This window comes from Triticum dicoccoides, chromosome 4B, assembly GCF_002162155.2.
Source record: "Triticum dicoccoides isolate Atlit2015 ecotype Zavitan chromosome 4B, WEW_v2.0, whole genome shotgun sequence".
NCBI lineage: Eukaryota > Viridiplantae > Streptophyta > Magnoliopsida > Poales > Poaceae > Triticum > Triticum dicoccoides.
In genome coordinates, this window is record NC_041387.1 from 201,157,281 (window position 1) to 201,180,752 (window position 23,472).

Genomic DNA, 23,472 nt, shown 5'->3' on the forward strand with positions numbered 1-23,472 from the left:
TTAGGAGTCGACATTAACGAGCCATATGCTTGGGGAGAATCAAGTTCCCCTCCTCATCCTTTTTGGTGTGAATATGACACGGCAAATCCATCACATCATTCCCTACTTCATCCATCCCTTTCTTAGGGATCCAAGGCCCTTTTGGCTTCCCCTTGAACTTTCCTTGATTCAACACTGCTGCCTCGGCAGGGCCTGCTGCCTCAGCCTTTCACTTCTGCTTCCGACTGGAATTTCCTCCTCCAGTGTCCCGGGCGACTGGTCTATTCTTTCCACTCCGGAGTCGGTCTTCTTCTTCGTTGTTAGCATATTTGGTGGCAATCTCCATCATCTGAGGCAGAGAGATATCTCCGGTTCGACCAAACTTCAGATTGAGCTCTCTGTAGCGAACGCCTTCCTTAAAGGCACAAACTGCTTCGTGATCTGACACATTCTCCACTGTGTGGTGCAGAGTGATCCATCTCTGGATATAATTTCTCAAGGTTTCATTCGGTTTCTGCATGCAATTCTGCAATTCTGGCAGACCAGCAGGTCTCTTGCAGGTGCCCTCAAATGTTCTGGTAAACACTCGGGCCAACTTATCCCAACTCAAAATGCTCCCAGGGGCCAGCTAATTCAGCCAGGCCCTGGCATAACCTTCAAGCATCAGAGGGAGGTGCTTCATGGCCACCTCATCGCTGCCGCCACCAATGTGCACGGCCACTCGGTAGTCTTCAGGCCAAGTGTCGGGCTTTCATTCTCCAGTGAACTTACTGACGCCAATCACCAATCTGAAGTTGTGAGGAATCTCAGCGGCTCTGGTGGCTCTTGCAAAACACTCAGAGCCAAAACTGTGGACCCTGCTTCCACTAGGCATGTCTCTAACCAACCCTTCTCCGTATGCTCTGTTCCGGTCGACCAAACCCTGAACAAGGACTGACCTTGCATCGAAGCCAGGCTCTCTTGGGTCGACTGGAACTATGTGGTCATTTCCATACGGACGCCTGTCATAATACCGCCGGGGCACGTATGACCCGTACCTCGGAAGGGGCAAAGGCGCTTGACGGTGGTTATCGCGGGCCTACTCACGATCATACCCTCCATGAGCTCTTCCCAGGTGCCGACCTCGAGGGTGATCACCATCTTCACGCTGCAAAGGTGACCCAAGACTGTGTGCCAACTGAACGGTGTCTGCCGTTACTAATCTACTGTAGATTCTGTTCCACGACTAGGACATGGCAGAGTTCAGGTCTCCCGCTGCTCGGAGCAGCGCCCTGATTTCTTCCAAGCCTCTTCCAGCCTCTGAACGGGACGGTTGAATGGGTTCTACAATACGCGCAGCAGCTGCAAGATTCTAGATTGTTGTGCGGAATACCCGAGTTTCCGGTGGAAACAAATGTCATGTACGTCGACTGGACTCGGGGATCAGCCGACGGGCACGCTCATCGAGAGAATGTTGGAGATTCTCCAAATGAGTGCGCTCAGCCAGCATGGCCAGGCGCACTGCCTCTAAGGCGTGAGCCTCGATGGTTTCCCCTATGATGGGGGTCTGGAGAGCCTCCACATTGCGGCGGTGCAGCTCCTACCTCTGCTGCGAGCTGAGAGGTTGGGGCTGATACTCCTCATGGCCGAATGACGGGCCGTCGCCACCACCGTTACCACCGCTGCGATGAAAACCAGGTGGGCTGGGATGGGAGTCGACCATAAGGACTTCTGGCGCGGAGTCACAACTCCCGCTCTCAGAAAATGTGTCTGTGAAATCAGTCAACAGGTCGACTGACTCGCAGTGAAATACGTCGAGCTCGATAACCGTGACTTGGTGGGTGAACGTCTGATGAGCCACCGCATGCTTCACCTACCGCTGGAGCCGTGATTGACCAGATCGCTTGCGGTGGTGCCCAGCAGAGTGAGAAGACGAAACGAAGACTGACTGATATGGGGTCGATGGCTGCTGAAGGAGGACGCCGCAGGCACTCGCGTGGAAGTGCGACGAACCATGGACCGGGAGAGCCTCGACCTCGAGGGGGGCCTCCTGGAGCCAGGCGGAGCCGTCGGTGATGAAAGTAAGCGCATTGAGTCGGAACTCGCGGCCTACGACCAAACCGCCGCCGGAAACCATGTTGATGAAGATTGGAGAAAATGCAACCTCTCCGGAAGTCGCTAAGACGCTTTGCCACACGGTGGGCGCCAACTATCATGGTACTAAGTCTGACAGTAAGAATAGGGGGGGTACATATGAGGAGGCGAGGCCCTATCTACGGCGAGATTGTACACACGAGTTTTACGAGTTCAAGCCCCTCTCGGAGGAGGTAAAATCCCTACGTCTCGGTGGCCTGAGGCGGTCAACTGGAATATTAGTGTGTGCGTGTTACATTGGGTGTGAACCCTTGTCCCAGAGGAGGGGGTGGCTTATATAGAGTGTGCCAGGACCACAGCCACCTCCGTTACAGGGGTTCAGTGTACATTAAGATAGGATGTTACTGATAACGCCAGCTATAAAGTGTATTTAATGACCTTTAGGACTATAGAGTGATTGTTCGAGCGTTGCCGTCCTGAGTGACTCCTGGTCTTCTGTAGGTCGAGTGGTTTCTCGTATAGTCGAATGGCTTCATCTTGTTCGAGTGATATTAGGATGGAGGGGTACCCGAGTGAGATGACTGGTCGAGTGGATTTCACTCGACGACTTCAATTGATACTCCCTGTTGTTCTTTGAATGTCTTTGCTTTTAGGGTAGTGACCTTGGGTGGGGCATATAGGTCAGGCCTATAACCCTACGCTAGGTCTATGTTATCATCAAATAGGAAATGCCAATTGAAGCGGGGGTTAACATATTATCTAACCGCTAATATAATCAACCGCAATTATTTGTACCCAGTCAATCCAAATTCCCGGGGTTGCGCAGGACTCCTATTGGCTGATTTCTTTTTTCCGAACAAAAAGAACGAATGATTTTTGGGATTAGGCACCGATACCGGTACTACATTGAGCTCTTCTTATTGAAGCTAGTAATAATCAAACTAAAAGGGAAAAGAAAAAAAAGACAAAGGAAAATATCTGCATGAATCTTTGTGTAACATCAATGGCATAGGACCTAGATGTGCATTACTTAGAGCACATCTAGATGTGCTTTAGCAATACTGTCAAACAAACCCCTAATAATCTTTGCAAACAGCGCATAGAACATGGCTAATGCGACAACCACAACTACACATGCTAGTTCCTTCTTGTCTCTTGCTTTCATCTATTGCCTATGATTGATTCTTTCTTGCTTCATCGTACTGATTGTACATTCCAGATTAGCCAATTTCTTCTTCAGCTTTACGTTATCTTCTGTGAGCTTGGTGATAACACTCCGAGCCCTGCCATGCGATTCTTCATCCAGCCAGTTAACAAAGGCACAAGCCTCATAGCCATTCCAATGTTAAATAGTATTCAGGATGATCGGTGACATTAACTCAAGTAAAGTGATGAACTTAGCACTAACCTCTATGGGGAATCTGAGAAACCGCCTGCCAATGTTGACTCCCTCCACGCTTACACGTCGAGCTAAAGTGTTCCCATGCACACAACTCAGCTTTTGGTACTTCTAGGTGGCACAAAACTCAGAGTCGAACTCGTGTTGCAGGAGTCTGGAGTCATGCTCTGGATCCGACGGCAGAATGCTTTCCTTGTGTGTGTGGGGGAGGTTATTCAGGACGCATTCAACAAGGAGCTACTTTGGGCATGCTAAAAATGATCGGGATAGATTGGAACCTGACATGACGATTCAGATCCGTAGTACACCTGCCTTCTGATGACCTTAAGCAAGTGCTCGGCAGCGACCGCCGTCGTGGCGGCGATACGAGCAGGACCAGCTGCATCCAAACCATCAGCACCACCCTTCCTCATTCCCCCAATGTCAGCACCACGGGAGGGAATTTGGAGGCTATCTCGGGGTTTGGGGGAAATGGGGAAAACTGTGGGGATAAGCTAACGGTCGGGAACCACTTATGGCACTATATGTTGTATACGCCACACTGTTTATACATGTCGTTTGTGTTAGGTATTACAACTTTACACACGATTTCTGCACCAAACCGTGTGAGAAGACAACGTAGGTGAGACACGGTTGCCGTTACATAACCGCATGTGATGTACAACCCTGTACATATAATTGAGTTACAATGCTATTGTGTAAACAACCACTATGCGGATATCCATAAAAAAATAAAATGGCCGCTCTGCACATAGAGATGGAGGTGGCGGCCTAGACAGCGGCTACCGGAGAAGAGGTTAATCCTCGGTCGGTGGGCGGTGGCGGCGTCATAGGAGGTCAATCCTCGGTCTGTGGCGGGAGATAGGAGGAGCTCAACCATCAAGGTCGGCGTCGGCGTGATTCGAGCACATCAATCGCGATCGATGGTGGGATAGAGGAGGTCGAACTTCAGGCAGCAGCCCCACTAAGCTTTGCTCCTCGACCCTGCTGTCTCGGCCTGCCGCCGCATCACGCTTCTTTGCCTGCTGGGTGGAGATCGCATGTGTGGCTAATTAATTAAGGTATTATTTTCGTGAGTGGCTTAATTAAGGTATTCAATTCCTAAGGGTAGTGTTGTACTAGTACTCTGTGTGTAAATTGACTGGCCATTAATATTTGTCATTGCACATCTGGATAACAATATGGAGCGCACTCACTAATTATGAAAATAAAACCTTGTGATTTATGCATGCATCTTTGGGCAGCAGTTAATCCGTGTAGTAATGTTGTTCTTTTGTTTTTAATTACCATTCGTGTGGTTCGGATTGAACGATCTCAATGGATGAAGAATCGGAGAACCGCATATATTATCAGTGGCGCCACAGAGTTCATGAATTTGGCTGAAAGTACAAAGAGGAGAATTGGTGATGCAAATTACATCCTGTGTCCATGTACTGATTGAGCCAATACAGAGTCAGGTGAAGTTGCAGATGTCCAGTGGCACATAGTCTCTCGCGGATTCATGGATGGATATACATGTTGGACGAGACGCGGTGAAGAGCAGGTCATGGATGAATATATCCAGGGCTGCGAGATGCCAAACCCTGATCAGTGTCACATGGATGTTGAATCTAAAATCGGGGCAAATGCGTCAAGCTACCAATGGAACAGCGGAAAGCCGAAACACCCACTAGAAAACCAAGATGTCGACATAGATGACGATGATCTTGATATGCCAGATTTTGCTGCTATGATTGTAGATTTCAAGGGCCCAAAAAAGGATATTATTGGGTACAAGGATCTGCCAACCATTGATGCGGACTCTAAGAAAGAATTGTAACCAAGATGTAAAAAGAAATATTCCAAGTTGAATGCCACCATGGAACTTCTCAGATTTAATGCAGCAAATGGTCTATAAAACAAGGGCTTCACAGAGATGTTAGGCCTTTTCAAAGAAATTCTTCAAAAAGATAATGTGCTCCACAGAAGCATGAACAAATTGAAGAAAACTGTTTTCCCATTGGACTTGAAGTACAGAAGAGACGCACTTGCGTGAATGATTCTATATTATAACGTGGTGAGTACAAAGATTTGCATGCATGTCCCAGATGCAAGCATGCATGATACATGCGCAAGTGAGCAAAGAACAACTAGAAATTGGACAATGAGATCAAGACAGAAAAAATCGATACGTTGGAGACGTATCAGAGCTTGAATTCAATAGGCGCAAGGGTGTGCTAATCATCTACTACTACATCATTGAGGGCGCGCGTTGCCGCGCCCGTCTATTTATATGAAAAAATGATAAAATAAATTGTAAATAAATGCCACATAAAACCATTAAATTTGCATAAATACAAAAAAAAATATTATTGAAGGGAAACAAGGTTCATGGAGACAAATTGGCTTGGTATGACAGCATATACAACAATATTCACATACTTGAACTAATTAATATCAAGACATAAACAACAGAAAAATAAACATGTATGGTTCCTCGAGAGGTAATATTCCAGACATCCGACAAGACTCGAGGGGAAAAAATTGTGGGATTAACATGGATCATGGAATAAGATCCCAAATGGTGACCAAAAGCTTATTGCAATAAATACAAGCAGGAGAGCTATATGAGGAATTTTTGCCCTATATATCCTTGACAAAGCAAATTAAATTTATTGAGTGTAATTTATTTCCCTGTTTAGCATACTCTGGGTATACTTATATCAAATTCATTGAGCATATTGCAATCGCCCAACAAAATGTAAGTTTGGGACGACAAAGATTCTAATTTCACAAATAAAAAATGGTATGATCAGTGAGATATAAATCAAATAAAATATATCAAGAACAAATTAGATGTGGATGTTTCCTTGTTATATCTGTCAGAGCACACTTCGTCTATGTTATACATAAATTAGGAAGTAACTTGAAAAATTTGAAAGAGAAATTCAACACATAAGATTACCAACAAATAGCTAATAAAGGAATGGGATATGACAGTGGGAAATCATTACAGCCCTGCACTCGATCAATAGACTGCAAATTTGTTTTATCCAACAGAAAACAATATATATACCTTATAGAAAATGTGAGACACATAACAACTGTAATTATTGAATGGTAAGAATGGGAAAGAACCTGGTAAAATTCAAGCATCAAGACAGAATCTTTGTTAGGTACAAATATCATGAGATGACACCCATTAAGATTATTATTTTCTCGAAAAGGGGAAAGACCCCAGCCTCTACATCATCATGATGCACACTACCACTTTTATTAAAAGGAAATAAATAGGTATGAAACGTACATAGTATCAACTAAAATGACAAAAAGAAAAAGAAAACACCACAAATGATGGGTAACTTAACCACATAACCTATTAGTGACATGCCAGCCAAACCGGTTGAATAATGCCTATGAAACCATCTCCAGACGGTTGCACCCAAAGCCCATGAGGCCACTAGTGGTTAAGTGATTTAATATTAGAGAAGGAGAAAAGCCCATGAGGCCACTAGCTGGAACTCTAGACTGGAAAAGGAGAAAATATTGGAGACCTATTCTGCACAACTCCAAAATTCCTAAAATTTCATGGAGATCAGTTTTGGAATAAATAAAAAATATTGGGCGAAGAAAGCACCAGAGGGGGGGGGGCACCATCCAGCCACAAGGGTGGAGGGCGCCAGCAAAAAAAAGCTTTTCTATGATTTAAGACATTACTTTTGGGATGACCCACACCTTTATATAGAAGGAGTAGATGGTGTTATTAGACGTTGTGTACCTGAGCATGAACAGGAACAGATCCTACGCAAGTGTCACTCTGAGGCTTACATAGGACACCACGCTGGAGATAGAACTGCACATAAGGTATTACAATCCGGTTTTTATTGGCCTACTCTCTTCAAAGATGCTCGTAAGTTTGTCTTGTCTTGTGATGAATGCCAGAGAACCTACAAAAAGTTAATAGAGCGAGACATGTTAAAAACACACGGATCGATGCGGTGGCTCTGAAGATAACCTACAAAAAGTTAATAGAGCGAGACCTGTTAAAAACACAGTCATTCCGGCAATTCCAAATTGCCCAAAGTAAGGCACAAACCCATACATGGATATGACCCATAAGTATTTTGTTGATACCAACCAACTAGTTTTCAAACAAATTTGGGATACTTGTCGGTGGTGGCAAATTTTAGGCAACATGAACCGTGCGCCAAATCAAAGCCGCGAAACGGCAGGAAATAAAAAGATGTTGAATTATTTCATCCTTATTACAAAAAAACACTTCTTACATCCATTCCAGTTTGATTTAGCCAAATTATCGTTATTGAGGATCACCTTCCTCTGAACAAACCACATAAAATTTTTAATCTCTAAATGTACTTTGATTTTCCATATATGCTTTCTACGGAACACACGCCCCGTATTAATAAGATCTTCATACATAGACATGATAGTAAACACCCCATTGGTATTTAGTCCCCATCTAAAGACATCAGGCGCATGAGATAGGTTGACAAACATCAACCTACGAACTAAATGGAGCCACGCCATCCATTTATCGCTAATCAAGGCCATCCTGAATTGGATGTTCAGAGGTGTTGAACCAAGGACTAATTGAACTGTATCGTCTTTCTTACACACAATATTATACAAAGATGAGTACTGAACCGCAAGCGGATTGTCCCCTAGCCAGGTATCTTCCCAGAAACTCGTAGATTGACCGTCACCAACTTCAAATGAACCTCTCATAAAGAAAGAAGACTTGACCTTCATCAAGCCCTTCCAAAATGGAGAGTCAGTTGGTTTGGCTTCCACCTGGGATAATGTCTTCGAATATAAGTATTTATTGTGTAGGAGCTCTTGCCAGACCCCTTCCTTATTTTGTAACTTGAATAGCCATTTGCTAAGCAAGCACCTATTTCTAATTTCCAAGTTTTCAATGTCCAATCTGCCTGGGTCCTTTGGTCTACACAAGATGTCCCATGTTGCCAGTCGATACTTCCGTGTGTGTTCATCACACTGCCAGAAGAATCTAGAACGATAGAAATCAAGTCTCTTTAATACCCCTTTTGGTATTTCAAAGAAAGACAACATAAACATTGACAAACTTGTGAGAACTGCGTTGATTAGAGTTAATCGTGCCCTTTATGACATGAGTTTACCCTTCCAACAACTTAGTTTTTTCTTCAAAATGATCTTCTATAATTTTCCATTCTTTGTTAGTGAGCTTTCAATGATGAATGGGTATACCAAGATAAGCTAACGGTAGTGTGCCGACCTCACACCCAAATAACTGTCTATATTGGTCTTCATTTTCTTTGGCTCTACCAAAGCAAAAGAGCTCACTCTGATGAAAGTTTATCTTGAGGACAGAAAGATGCTCAAAAAGACATAGTGTTAGTTTCATATTTGTCACCTTCTGCAAATCATTCTCCATGAAGATAGTTGTATCATCGTCATATTGAAGAATAGAGACGCCTCCCTGCACCAAGTGCAGGATGAGCCAACCAATCTGTCCATCCTCCTTAGCCCGTGCTATGAGGATGGCCAACATATCAGCCACAATGTTAAAAAGGGTATATAGGAGACATATGATCATCTTGTCTTAGATCTTTCAGGGTTTGGAAATAATGACCAATATCATAATTTACCTTGACCCAAGCACTCCCACCCTAGACAAAATATTGCACCTATTGACGCCATTCAGCTGCGAAGCCTTTCATCTATAGAGCTTGTTGAAGAAAAGGCCATTTGACTTTATCATACGCCTTTTCAAAATCAACCTTCAAAACAACTCCATCAAGTTTATTTTTGTGAAGCTCATGGATAGTTTCATGTAGAACAACTACACCCTCCAAGATGTTTCGTTCAGGCATGAAAGCTGTTTGAGTAGGGCGGACAACTGATTGAGCAATCATGGGGAGCCTATTAGTACCCACTCTGGTGAATATTTTAAAGCTGACATTCAACAAACAAATAGGTCTGAATTGCTCGATCTGAATGGCCTCATCTTTCTTAGGAAGTAAAGTGATAATGCCAAAATTGAGATGAAACTAAGATAGATCTTCGTTAAAAAGATCGTCAAACATAGGGAGTAGGTCACCTTTGATAGTCTCCCAACACTTCTGGTACAATTCAGTAGGGAACCCATCCGGTCCTGGAGCTTCATTCCTTTCCATCTGTGAAATAGCATAAAAAATTTCCTTCTCTGAGAAAGATGTTGTCAAAATAGCATTTTCCTCTTGAGAAAGTTGGGGTATATCCTCAGACATATCCTCGTCCAACATGAAGAAATTGGAGTCCGGGTGCCCAAACAAATGTTTATAATAATCGGCAATATACTCCTTTAGCATATCTTGACCGACAATAGTTCATTCATCTTGTTCTAGTTGATGATTTTTTTCCTACACTTTCCATATGCAATCAAATGGAAAAACTTAGTATTATTTTGCCCTTCACGAATTTTTTTTTACTTTAGCACGACAGGACCATTTTAACTCTTCCTCCCGCATAAGCCTGACCAGAAACTCATCTGACTCTCGCTTGGCAGCATGATCTACCATGTAGAGTGGTGAAGATTCAACCTTGATATCTAAAGCGTAACAATATCCATCAGACGTTCTTTTTCTTGTTTATATTCACCACTCAAATTCTTCAGCCAACCCCAAAAATATGTCTAAGATGACATATCTTGAACCGCCAACATTCAATATTTGTTGCACCTCTCGTTTCCTTAGACCATTCTCGAGCTACTAAATCAAGGAAACCTTCCCTCTCAAACCTATATGTTTCAAAAGAGAACACCGCTTTGTTCCCCAAATGAGCAGCATCACCGGAGTCCAAAAGAAGAGGTGTATGATCAGAAATACTTCTCTGGAGAGCTCTAACGGTCATCAAAGGAAACTTTTGCTCCCATTCAACGCTCATCAAAACACGATCAAGAATTTCATAGGTGGAAACCTCAAGATTATTAGCCCAGGTAAACTGTCGACCTAACAAAGCAATCTCTCTCAAGTCAAAGATTTCAATAATTGCATTAAACGTAAAAGGCCATCTTGCATCAAAGTTATTATTCTTTTTCTCGTCTTGATGCCTAATGATATTAAAGTCTCCACCCACCAACATAGGTAGAGACTCAGACCCGCATATTCTCACTAATTCCAATTGAAAATCGGGCTTAAGCTCTGGTTGCGCAGCTCCATAAACCGCCACCAGTGCCCATGACAAGCCATCACTTCTCAAGCACACATGAAACATAACCGCAAAATCACCTACGTCCTTATTAATTACCTCAATAGTAGAATTGTTAACCCCAAGCTAGATACCGCCAGACCTCCCCTTGGGCGGTAGGCAGTACCAAGAAAAATCTAGGCCCCCACATAGAAAGCTCAAAAATGGTGTCGAAAAGGTTGGCCGACCAGTCTCCATAAGAGCGATGAAATCTAAAATTTTCTCTCTGGATGTCCGAAAGAAATTGCATTTTGGCCAAGTCACCAAGACCTCTGCTATTCTAGAAAATTCCTCTCATTCATCATGAAATTTCTTTTTAAATTTTAGACATGCACTACGACGCACCGTAGAGAAGTCATCCCTCTCGGTACGCTTAGGAAAAACCTTGATCTCGACAAGGTTAGCCAAAAAATCCATATGATTTTTTGAAAAATATGTCTCCTCTGGGATCAAGTCCTCGCACAAATTTTGAAATAGAGGAATCGAAAGCCCGTGAGGATCATCATCCTCAATGGGAGTTTCAGCGGATTTTTTCTTTAACATCACGACAACTCTATCTATCTCTAAATCCAACAACTCATTCACTGAACATGCAGCATCGTGACCTTTGCTACCCAAAGAAACCCCCAGTCTAGAAGCTTTGTGGATAATATGATCTTCGGAAAATGAAAGAACTGAATATTTTTATTTGAAATTCATACCTGAAGAAGTCTCAATGTCACGTAGCTTGGCAGCTCGCATAGCTCGAGCCATCTGGAAGTTATCCGCATTCGGTTGCGCTTGAATCCGGGCACTCGATCGGCCAACTAAAGAAGGTCTGGGGATGCCACCAAAAGCCGCCACCTCCCCATCAGAAGGCAATGGAGATACCGCCACTCGCGGCAACTGGACAGACGATGATGGTAGCATTGAAGGAGAATTAGAATGCCCCGCAAGACCATTGGTAACACCACCAATAGCGTAACTACCAGAAGGTATCAACCCAGCCGATCGTTGAGCATAAGGAGCAAGCCCATCCTGGCCTGATCGTGGTGCACACACAGCCGATGCATGGTCGGTAGGTTGTACATACACATTATCAGCTAGCTTCGGTTGCTGAGTAACAGCAGCATGAGTAGGTCGTTGTGCACTAGTGGGGGAAGCAAGCTCGTCTGGTTGTGCGCTCACACTAGTAGAAAACTCTGGCAATTGTGCAGGCATGCAAGTGGCAACCCAGTGCGTTGTGCACTCCTGACTGCACCGTTCTTAGCTACTTGTTAGACTATGTATAGCTTCTGTACCTATGTACGTATATGGTATATATTGTAACACAACCATTGTATATAATGAGATAAGCCACCCCTAGAGGGTTGTGCTGGTTCCCCAAAACTTATTGTCTTACATGGTATCACGCTAGGTTACGATCGCTTCCGCTTCTAAACCCTAATACCCGCACCGCCACCGCAGCCGCCGCCGCCTTCACCGCCGCCGCCGCGCCACCGATCGCGCCGCCGCCATGTCGAGCGCCGCCACCACCGGTTCCACTGCTGCGGGCTTCCTCCCGGCCTCTCTTGCGGCTCTGCTCAACCTCCCGCTCGATGCCGTCTCTGTTCCGGCTCCGATCGGGACAAGGAGCAGCGGCTCCGTCTTCTCCACGCCGCCGGCGCCCTCGCTTGGGCGTGACCTCGTGGTCCACACCGCGGCGCCGCCGTCCGCTGCGGACTCCGCAGGCGTCGTCCCGCCGCTCCTGCCGCAAGCGGATCACACTGCCCCGCTGGCGGGGTTTGCGGCGTCCGCCCCGGCCGCGGGCCTTGCGGCGTCCGCACCGGCCGCGAGCTTTGCGGCGCCCGCCCTGGCTGCGGTCCCGCCTCCTCCCGCATCGGCTTCGGTGCCTCCGGCTGTCTCCATGGTGTTTGCACCCCAGGCAGCCTCCTCGATGGGATTGTCTTCGCCGCCGCCGTTTCACTTCGGTCATCTCATCACCATCAAGCTCTCCGCCGACAACTACATCTTCTGGCGTGCGCAGGTTCTCCCGCTCTTGGGGAGTCACTACCTGCTAGGCTACGTCGACGGATCGCTTCCCTGCCCACCTGCGCTGGTAGACAGCGTGCACGGTCCGGTCTACAATCCGGCCCTTCGCGTCTGGACGGGGCAGGACCAGGCGAACCTCTCCTCCATCCAGGGGTCGCTCTCGCCGGCAGTTGCCGGCCTTGTTGTCTTCGCGAAGACGTCTCATGAGGCCTGGACCATCCTTGAGCGCACCTTTGTAGCGCAGTCCCAGGCTCGTGTCTCTGCACTCCGTCGTCAGCTTGGAGAGTGTCAGAAGCTTGACTCCACTGCCACTGAGTTCTACAACAAGGTCAAGGGCCTCGCCGACACATTGGCCTCCATTGGACAGCCCCTCACCGACTCCGAGTTCAACTCGTTTATTGTCAATGGTCTTGATGAGGAGTATGATGCCTTAGTCGAGATCATCAACGAGCGGGGCAACTCGACACCCATGCTGGCACACGAGGTTTTCTCTCGGCTCCTTCTCACTGAGCAACGGGTCGAGACTCGCCGCACCAGGGGCACTGGCTCCCTCTCGGCCAACACCGCCACCAAGGGTGGCCGCTCTTCTTCATCACCCCGGTCTCCCTTGGGGCTGCCACCGTCGCCCGCCTCGGCCCCCCCACCTACTGCGACCTTACCGGGGGCTGGCGGTCCACGTGTGTGTCAGCTTTGTGGCCGCGATGGGCACTGGGCCTCCAAGTGTCATAAGCGCTTCCAGCGAAGCTTCCTTGGTCTTGGCAATGACGGCAAAGATACACGCAACAATGCCCGTCAGGTCGCCATGGCTGATCGTCCCGCGCCACAGAAGCAACAGGGACACACTCAGTCCTACTCCATCGATCCACACTGGTACATGGACTCTGGGGCGACAGAGCATCTAACCAGCGAGATGGGGAAGCTTCACACTCGTGAACCCTATCATGGCTCCGACAAGATCCACACCGCCAATGGAGCAGGTATGCACATCTCTCATATTGGTCAAGCATCTCTTCTCACTAGACATGCCAATAGGAGTCTTCAGCTTCGCAATGTTCTTCGAGTTCCATCTGTGACCCGTAATCTTCTTTCAGTTCCTAAACTCACACGTGATAATAATGTGCTTTGTGAATTTCACCCTTTTGATCTTTTTATTAAGGATCGGGGCACGAGGGACATTCTTCTTAGTGGGCGGTTGTGCCAGGGCCTCTACCGTCTGGAGCATCCTGGTGTCGCTCGTGTTTTCAATGGAGTTCGGGTCTCTCCGTCACAGTGGCATGCTCGTCTTGGTCACCCGGCCACACCTATTGTCCGTCATATTTTGCGTCGTCATGAGCTTCCTAGTTTGTCTAGTAATAAAGATGTAGCAGTGTGTGATGCTTGTCAGCAGGGGAAGAGTCATCAACTTCCTTTTTCGGAGTCCAGTCGTAAGTGAAACATCCTTTAGAACTTGTGTTTTCAGATGTATGGGGTCCTGCTCAGACTTCTGTCAGTGGTCATAATTACTATATCAGTTTCGTTGATGCTTATAGTCGCTTTACCTGGCTTTACCTTATTAAACGCAAATCTGATGTGTTTGATATTTTTGTTCAGTTTCAAAAACATGTTGAACGTCTTCTCAAGCACAAAATTGTTCATGTCCAGTCAGACTGGGGGGGCGAGTATCGCAACCTCAACTCTTTCTTTCAGTCGCTTGGGATAGCTCATCGTTTAGCATGTCCACATACACATCAGCAGAATGGTTCAGTCGAACGTAAGCATCGTCATATTGTTGAAGCTGGTCTTACTCTTTTGGCCCATGCATCTGTTCCGTTTCGGTTTTGGAGTGATGCTTTCACCACTGCATGCTTTCTCATCAACCGTACTCCTACTCGTGTTTTAAACATGAAGACTCCCATTGAGGTTCGCCTTAATGAACAACCTGATTATACCTTTCTCAAGGTATTTGGGTGTGCTTGCTGGCCGCATCTTCGTCCATATAACAAGCGCAAGCTTGAGTTTCGTTCTAAGAAGTGTGTTTTTCTTGGCTATAGCTCTCTTCATAAAGGTTACAAATGTCTTCATGTTCCCACTAATCGTGTCTATATATCTCGGGACGTCGTGTTTGATGAGCATGTTTTTCCCTTTGCCAACCTTCCTGTGTCCACTGTCGAACCACCATCCCTGCATTCATCCTCTGTTGCTTCTGACCAATTTGATGATGTTGCATACTCTCCTTTGCTGTTACCTAACCATGGTGCAGGAACCGGACGTGGAGCTCGTTTGGAGCTGTTGGAGGATTCACCATCATCGTCGTCGTCTTCTGGTGGGCACGTCGATCGCCCTATGTTGCATGGAATCGATTCGTGTGCCCATGCATGGTCATCCGATGAGCCCGTCGCGCCGAGCATCTCCACTGCTCGGTCCATTTCGCCAGCGGCCGCCGAGTCGCCCGTGGCTCGGCCCGTCACGCCGTCTTCGCCTGCGGCTCGGCCCGTCACGCCGTCTTCGCCCGCGGCTCGGGTCCTCACGTCGCCTTCATCAGCGGATCAGCCCGCGACACCGGCCGCGCCACGGCCCACTATGCCGAGCTCACCATCGGCCCGGTCTGTGATGCCGGAGTCGCCAGCTGCTTCGTCTGCTCTGCCGGTTTCGCCGGTGGGTCGGCCTTCTTCGCCAACCGAGTCCGAGGCTACCGTGACTGGCTCCTCGTCACCAGCTGACTCGTCAACGTCGCCGTCCTCCAGCCCGTTGCAGGCTGCTCCGTCGACCTCGGTGGTTCCTGTGTCCCGACCACATACACGCAGTCGCAGTGGCATTTTCAAACCTAAGGAATGTAAGGATGGTACGGTTGCTTGGTTGGCTGCTTGTTTGGCTGCTGCTGTTGCAGATCCATCTTCTGAGCCTCGCTCATATCAGGCTGCCCTGCGCATTCCACATTGGCGAGAGGCTATGGAGCAGGAGTTTCATGCTCTTCTTCGTAACAAGACATGGACTCTCGTTCCTCCACCACCACGGGTAAATGTTATTGACTCAAAATGGGTATTCAAAGTGAAGAAGCATTCGGATGGATCTATTGAGCGTTACAAAGCGCGACTTGTTGCTCGCGGTTTTCGGCAGCGTCATGGTCTTGACTATGAGGACACCTTCAGTCCTGTCGTCAAGCCTACCACTATTCGGCTTCTTCTCTCCATTGCTGTTTCTCGTGGTTGGTCACTTCGTCAACTTGATGTGCAGAATGCTTTTCTACATGGTTTTTTGGAGGAAGAGGTTTATATGAAACAGCCGCCTGGTTTCTCTGATCCTGATCGTCCTGACTATATCTGTCGTCTTTCCAAAGCACTATATGGTTTGAAGCAAGCTCCTCGTGCCTGGCATGCCCGCCTTGCCTCTGCCCTTCGTGCTCATGGGTTTGTGCCGTCTACTGCTGACACTTCGTTATTTCTTCTACAGAAGCCAGAAGTCACTATGTATCTTTTGGTATATGTCGATGATATTATCCTTGTCAGCTCTTCTCAGTATGCTGCTGATGCTCTTGTCTGCTCTCTTGGTGCTGATTTTGCGGTCAAAGATCTTGGGAAGCTTCACTACTTTTGTGACACCCCAAAAATTTGGCCTTGTTTTATTAAATTAAAATTTTGCCAGGAATTAAAACTTTGGATTTCTGAGTTCCATTTTGAATTTTTTTTAAATCTTTTCCTTCCCTGTTATGATGAGTTTTTCCCAGAGAGAAAACTTTTCAAAAATGTTGTTTGACTTGTTTAACCTCTCAAGAAAAACTTTCCTTTTACCAGTATAACTAATTAAATAATTAAGTTACTTGATCTTTAACTTTCTTGAAAATAGTTTTTTTCTAGGTTAAATGGCCATATTTGAACTACAACCATTTGATAAATTCACTTAAAATTCCCATAAAAATTTGGAGATGTCATGTGATGTTTTTAAATCACTATTATGCAAAAATATATTTCATTCATAAAATATTTTGAGCCCTGCACTCAATTTTTCTTCTCTGGTCCAGAGTGCATTTTGCACTACAACCTATTTAAATATTTCTTTAAAACTTCTACCAAAATTAAGGCAGGTCAGTAGGAGCCTATTGTTTCACTTTGTGCAAAAACCTATTTATGTTCTTTGAAAAATTTGAGTGAATCAACCTCATTTCCATTCAGGACCAACTTCAGGATTTGTACAGCAACCACCATTTTAGTTGCTCCTATACCCTTAATTATTTCTCCTACTTGTAGTCCCCCATGTTAAACCCTTAAGTCCAAGAGCATGCACCTTTTGGATCATTTTTGGTTCATGAAATAATGTCATTTATTTCGTGTCCAGAATTGGGGTTTTGTAAAACTTGCACGAGCAAGTTTCCCCTTTTGTCCAAATAACCACACCACCCTCTTATTCTTCTAAAGAGACCCCCATCTGGAGTTTTTGGCCACTCCAAGACATGCCTACGTGCCATTGGCATTTTATCAAACACCATGAGAGCATGATCAATTTTGACATGAATTTTGGCATTGCACTGTAAACTTGTACCTTTGATCAAACTAGCATGTCCACTAGACTCCCCGTTCCTCCTAACCTAGGTCTGTTAATTGCCAGCCTCGACCGCGACCTCTAGCGTGCTCCGGCATAGTGTCGAACACGTCCCGTGCACGCCCGGAGCGCGAGCAGAGCGCGCGTATTGCAGCCACGCACCCGAGCCGACACGCTGGCCCCACGGCTTTGGCCCGCTCTGCAGCACCACGCCACGCGCTCCCCTCCTCGCAGCAACGCGCCAAACAGCCCCCGCCGCGCCCGGCAGGCCAAGAGCTAGCCGCCGCCGCCGCCCGACAGCCCTGCGCCGTGCAGCGCCGCCCAAGCCACCCCGGCTCGCCACCTGGCCCCTGGAGCAGTGCCCTCTCATCCACTAGCTCTTGCCGTCATCCCCAGCCGCGCCACGTTGCCCTGCAAGCTACAGCGAGGCGGTTCGCTAGAGAGCTTATCCGGCCGCCGCGGAACCGACCTAGACGAGCTATAAGAGGAGGCCCCGAGCCACCCCGGGCACGCAGGAAGCCTTAGAGTGCTCCCCTAGTCCTCCCATGGCAGCCAATCGACTCGGGGAAGGTCTTCATCCTCATCTCCGGCAACGGCAGCCGCCACCACTGCCCCGGCCAATTCGACACCACCAGGGCCTCCCACTCTTCGTTCTCTCCACCAAGAACCCCCTCATCCTCCCGTAAACCTGCCCCCCTACTCCATTTCGATCGAGAACCACCGCCGCCCCGAAACCACTTTTCCCCGAAGCTTCCCTCCGCCGCGGAGCTCGCCGCCGGTGATTTACTCCTTCCCCAGCAACCCTACGACCACCGGGAGGACCGCCCCAGCCGTGCGGATCCATTCCCACCCTCGGGGGCCCGCGAGGAGCAGCCAAACGCGCTCTGCTCGGGCAGAGGAGGGAGGCGACGCACGGCGACTGGTCAAACCTGACCAGTGGGCCAGGCGGGCCCACTGTCGGTGACCCAGCTCCGCCTCCACGCGTTTAAGTGGAAACGTAAAGACCCTAAGTACGTCTCCCGTTTTCGAAGACGTATTCTGCCGAAACGTTTTCTTTTTCTATTTAAAAAAAACAGATTTTGACCAAATCTTTGACTGGCTATAACTTTTTAAATATAACTCCAAATGAGTTGATTCTTTTTCCTACCTTCCTCAAATTTGGTCTAGTTTATTTTAAGATTTATTTGAAAATTTTTCAAACAACTTTTTGGTTCTGTTTTTGAAATATGTGTTAATTCAAATATATTTTTAAATAGGATTTTGGGAGAGAGAAGAAGCTTTCAAAAGTTTTGGAGAGCACCTCACCCCTCCACAACATTGAAGGCAAGCATTCTGAACCCCGGCATAATATTTTTTTGGTGTGATCATTGATGCATTTATAACACCACCGCATTTCGAAGGACTTGTTATTTCATGTGATATGATCATATGCCTGGGTGCATGTTATTGACTTCCATGCTGTTGGAAACGAACACACTTGTGATGATAATCACCCTCATATGCCTTGAATGCATACCGGCAGAAAACCGGGAAAACCTCTGCCTTGGGTAGGTATGAGTTTGTCGCCGGTCTCCGTCTGGACAGTTATGTCTGATATGGCATGGCAAGGTGATATGAGCGGTGACCCTGTTGGATGGATTATATTTGTTATACTAATCATGCAGGGAATACTTGAACCTCCTGAGTCGACCGTAGATCGAGTCTTGTTCCAGTAACCCCCGTACTTGTTTCGTACTACCACTCGTCTCTACAGCAAGTAGAGTACGGTTCAGTAAGTTGTCAACCTCTTTCTAGCACACACCGTACAGAGAGGCCATGGTGGAAGATACCGGTTGTAACTGGTAGGCAGGCCACCTGGTCCGGGGGCATGGGTGTTTCCGGTTGGGACCGAGAGGGGAGGCCACCCCTTAGAGCGCGCGATATAAATTTGATCCCATGCTACGCGAGGTTGTAGCCTCCCCACTTTGAGTTTGCTTAACAGGTGTCGTGGGTGATTCCAGACACGTGTGTGATAAGCTGGTGTGTGCAAGTTAGGTGTGTTTTCAACAAAAAGACCGTAAACGGAATTAGTCCTGCTGGACTAAAGAAATCCGTTACTCGTTGGTAAAGAGTACATCCTCTGCAGAGTATAAACCTATTCGAATAGCCGTGTCCATGGTTAAGGATTACAGTCTGGGATGGGTCAAGTATCGGTCTTAGTGTCGGTCTTCGGAGGTGAAACGGTTAACCAAAAAATGGAACTTTTACTCGTGACTTGTGATATCTATGATTATTATTATTATTGACTAACCCGTGATATTATTACCAAATATCTCTAGGATGGTTCTACCTCCGGGATATTCACTATGATCATTTCTTTAAAAGCCCTTTATGTGGTGTCGCCCAGACACCCGACTGTGGCATTTCTTTTAAAGCCCTTTATGTGGTGTCGCCCAAACACCCGACTGTGGCATTTCTTTTAAAGCCCTTTATGTGGCGTCGCTCAGACGCCCGACTGTGGCATTTCTTTTAAAGCCCTTTATGTGGCGTCGCCCAGACGCCCGACTGTGGCATTTCTTTTAAAGCCCTTTATGTGGCGTCGCCCAGACGCCCGACTGTGGCATTTCTTTTAAAGCCCTTTATGTGGTGTCGCCCAGACACCCGACTGTGGCATTTCTTTTCAAGCCCTTTATGTGGCGTCGCCCAGACGCCCGACTGTGGCATTTCTTTTAAATCCCTTTATGTGGCGTCGCTCAGACGCCCGACTGTGGCATTTCTTTTAAAGCCCTTTATGTGGCGTCGCTCAGACACCCGACTGTGGCATTTCTTTTAAAACCTTTAGGTGGCGTCGCTCAGACGCCCGACTGTGGCATTACTTGTAATTTGTTTCATAAGTTTTTATACTACCATGTTATTGCAATTTTATAAATAACTTGCTTGCACGCATCAGAGTTTCATTTATTTATTGTGACTGACGTCATGAGCACAAAATATTTTCAGCACATCATTGTTATATTATACCTGTGTTCATAATGTTTGCGAGTACATTCAAAGTACTCACTGGCTTGTCCCTGGCTATTTTCTTGGCCAGATTATCTAGCACGGAGAAGAGCGACGTGATGCCAGCCCCGGAACCCACTCACTGGAGATAGTAGCCTCGCGAAGATAGGAATTAACCTGGTCAGCTGTTCCCGTGGGAAATGGAGTCCCATAGACACTGATGTTTCACAACCCGCTTCCGCCATCAACCACTAGAAACCTTTTTGTTGTACTCACAGGCCAAAATGGCCTTGTACTACATATTTGTTTTCTGCTTGGAATTTCTGTATCAAGTTGGAGCCTCATCAGCTAACAGTAATCCTGGGGCTGATGAGCACGACGGTCTTTTCTGGAAATTATTACCCGGAAAAAACCGGTCGCGACAGGCTTGGTATCAGAGCCAGGCTGACCATTGGCTAATCCTATCCTAGCCAGGTCAATAAACTTAGGCAAACCAACCCACTAGACCATGGCCAAACACCAGCCAAGCTTCTCGTACAAGATAGCCACACAGTGACCCAACACCTTTTGGCAGTCGGTGCCCAACCTATCAACCTAACCTGTCACTCATGTGCCAGTGACCGGCCCCTAAATAGTCCTTTCTCGCAAGCATTCGAAGGAAGACTCCGTCCCCTTTTTCTTATAAAAAGGGGCACGCTAGCCTCAACCCAGCACAACACAGCCACTACCCCCAAACCGAGCCACAATGCCTGGACCTATAGTGCACAACGAAACCACAGCAACCAACCTTGGAGGTTTTGTGACCATCCTCGCAAACCTCACCCGTCGTGCCTACGCGTTAGAGGAGCCACCAGAATATGTTGGGTATCAAGGACCCATGAGCGGTGAAGACCGCCAATTCTGGGCCACTGTGCACATTTACGGTAGGAGTCTAGCACCCGAGCGTCCCTACCGGTTCACCGGAAGAACAACTTCCTTTGAGCCACAAGCCATCCAGCTAGCCGCTCGAGAGGCTATAGTTCATCTCAGGCACTTGTTGCCCAGAGTTAACTGTCGCTCGTTCCACTACTACCCCAGACGAGAAGGGTATGGTAGACCACCCCAAGTCGCCAATGGAGACCACGAGACGGACCCCGCATTGTTGCACCTAGTGCGCTATGTAAGTGCACTAGAGGCACTGTTCGACCAGATCACCATTGATCTAATAGCAGCTCGTGGAGAGCTGGTTCGTCGAGCCCCGGCGAGAGAAGAAAACGAGCCCAACACCGACAACCCAGTCGTGCTGTTTGGACAACCGATCGAGGCCCCGAGATCTGCCCCAGCCATCGGCCAAGGTGCTGCGATAACCCCAGAAGTGCTCCGTCGCATTTTGGGAGCACACTCCAACGGGGTTGTGGCCAACAATCCCCGCAATGGTCATTCTCACTACCCCGACCCTGCAGTTCCTCCGCCATCTCCGACTAATCCCGGTAGAGAGACACGTGGAGAAGCCTCGACATCCACCAGGCACGCCCGTGTAGACATAAACGAAGTAGACTGAGCCGTATGAGTAGTACCAAGTTTCAGTGTATCCTCGCCTTGTAATCATGCGACAACATATATTAACGCAGCCTGTCTTTGTGCCTCTGTTTTAATAGTAGCCTTACATTTTTGGCCAGCGCATAGCTGCATATTTTTCCAGGCACAACTACCCAAAACCAGCCCGACGGCAACCACAGTAACACGTCTCTTTATGAGATATGTGTATCTCTGACACTGACCTGACCTTTGGATCCAAGCTGGCAAATTTATTACCATTCACCACGGTAAAACGATCCAGCTCCATTGCTATATAAAGGCCACCTTGTGACATTACCCAGCAACCCCCACTTTGCGCACAACACTCACGCTTCTTCCTGTCATGCCAAACCCCAGCATTCATCTGAGAACCCCAGATGCAACCCCAGGTAGCTTTGTCAAGTTATTGTGGGATTTTACCCGCAGTACCATGGGTTCTACCCAGCCACCCCAGTACGAGCTGTTCAAATCAAGGATCACCCCCTCCACCTCGGAATATTGGGCAGCAGTACACATTCCTCCTGTAGACCCCAACCAAGATCCAATAGAAGTTTCCTTCATGGGGAAATCTAGGCCAACCCCACACCTGGCCATAGAAGCTGCTGCAAAAGAAGCGATTGCTCGTCTTCGGTCCGCAGTACCCTATGCCCGCGAACGAGGATATTATTACTTTCCGAGTCGTGCAGCACCCGGAGAAGTTACATCTTTTCCCGGTGGACGTATTGAGAGAGACCCAGTTCTGGCCAACCTTATCCAGTACATCATTGCTCAAGAGCATTTGAACCAGCGAGTAATGGATTATCTTCAGAGCCTCGCAGATTTAAATCCTCAGATTGCCATCGGCAGACCACTGAGACCCGACACGGAGAGACGCATACATCGACTAGTCAATCCACTTCCTCCAATAGAAGAGGAGTGTATTCCTTTACCAGAGACATTTTATCAGGACCCCGTTCAGTTATCGTTTTCATTTTAGACGTCGCTACTGTATTTGTTTTTGCAGCATTTATATTTATGTGTGTGACTTATGCGTGATACCCTGAATTTGTGCGACGAGTCAATTATTTGGGCTTCTGCTAATGTGTGTAGTTTTTGTTGTGGTTTATGCTCCTTTAAATTAACTGTTTTTCCCTCGCGAAACCCTGGAGTGAGATTTCTTTTCCCTGAGTTGCTACATCTACACTTTCTCACAACGTGGATTATTTAATTTCACTCAGCACCACGAGCAGACTCACAACCATAATCATTCAGACACATACACTGTTTGCAAAACTTTGCAACGGTGTTACATCCAGCTAATCACCCCCTAACAACAGTTAGCACCCGGCATACTCCATCTACTCTTCATGATCACCACCACCGCGGAGAGCCAACACCCGAGCCGCAGCATCGCGATACTCGTCGAAGATCATCGCGCACAGGAGCACAGAGAGCCCCAGCAGTGTCGCCAGCCCTCCGAATCTCAGGATCACAAACCAGTCCGGCATCGCCTCCGCCATTAGAGCCTCGACCGAGCTTCTGTAAGCAGTAACGGAAAAATAAGGAGGATGAGAAGTGAGGCCAGGTGTGAGGAAGAAGAGAGAGGCACCCCGGCCGTTTTTATAGCTCGAGCTCGGTGTACGATGGGCGAAGTCCACCAACGCCGCTCGTCGCCGATCGCCAGTGTTCGGAGTCGAATCCGCGAGCAGTGCCGACAGCGCGCTGGCCCGCGAGGTGAGTGCACGCTGCACCAGCAGCTAGCACGCCGCGCACTA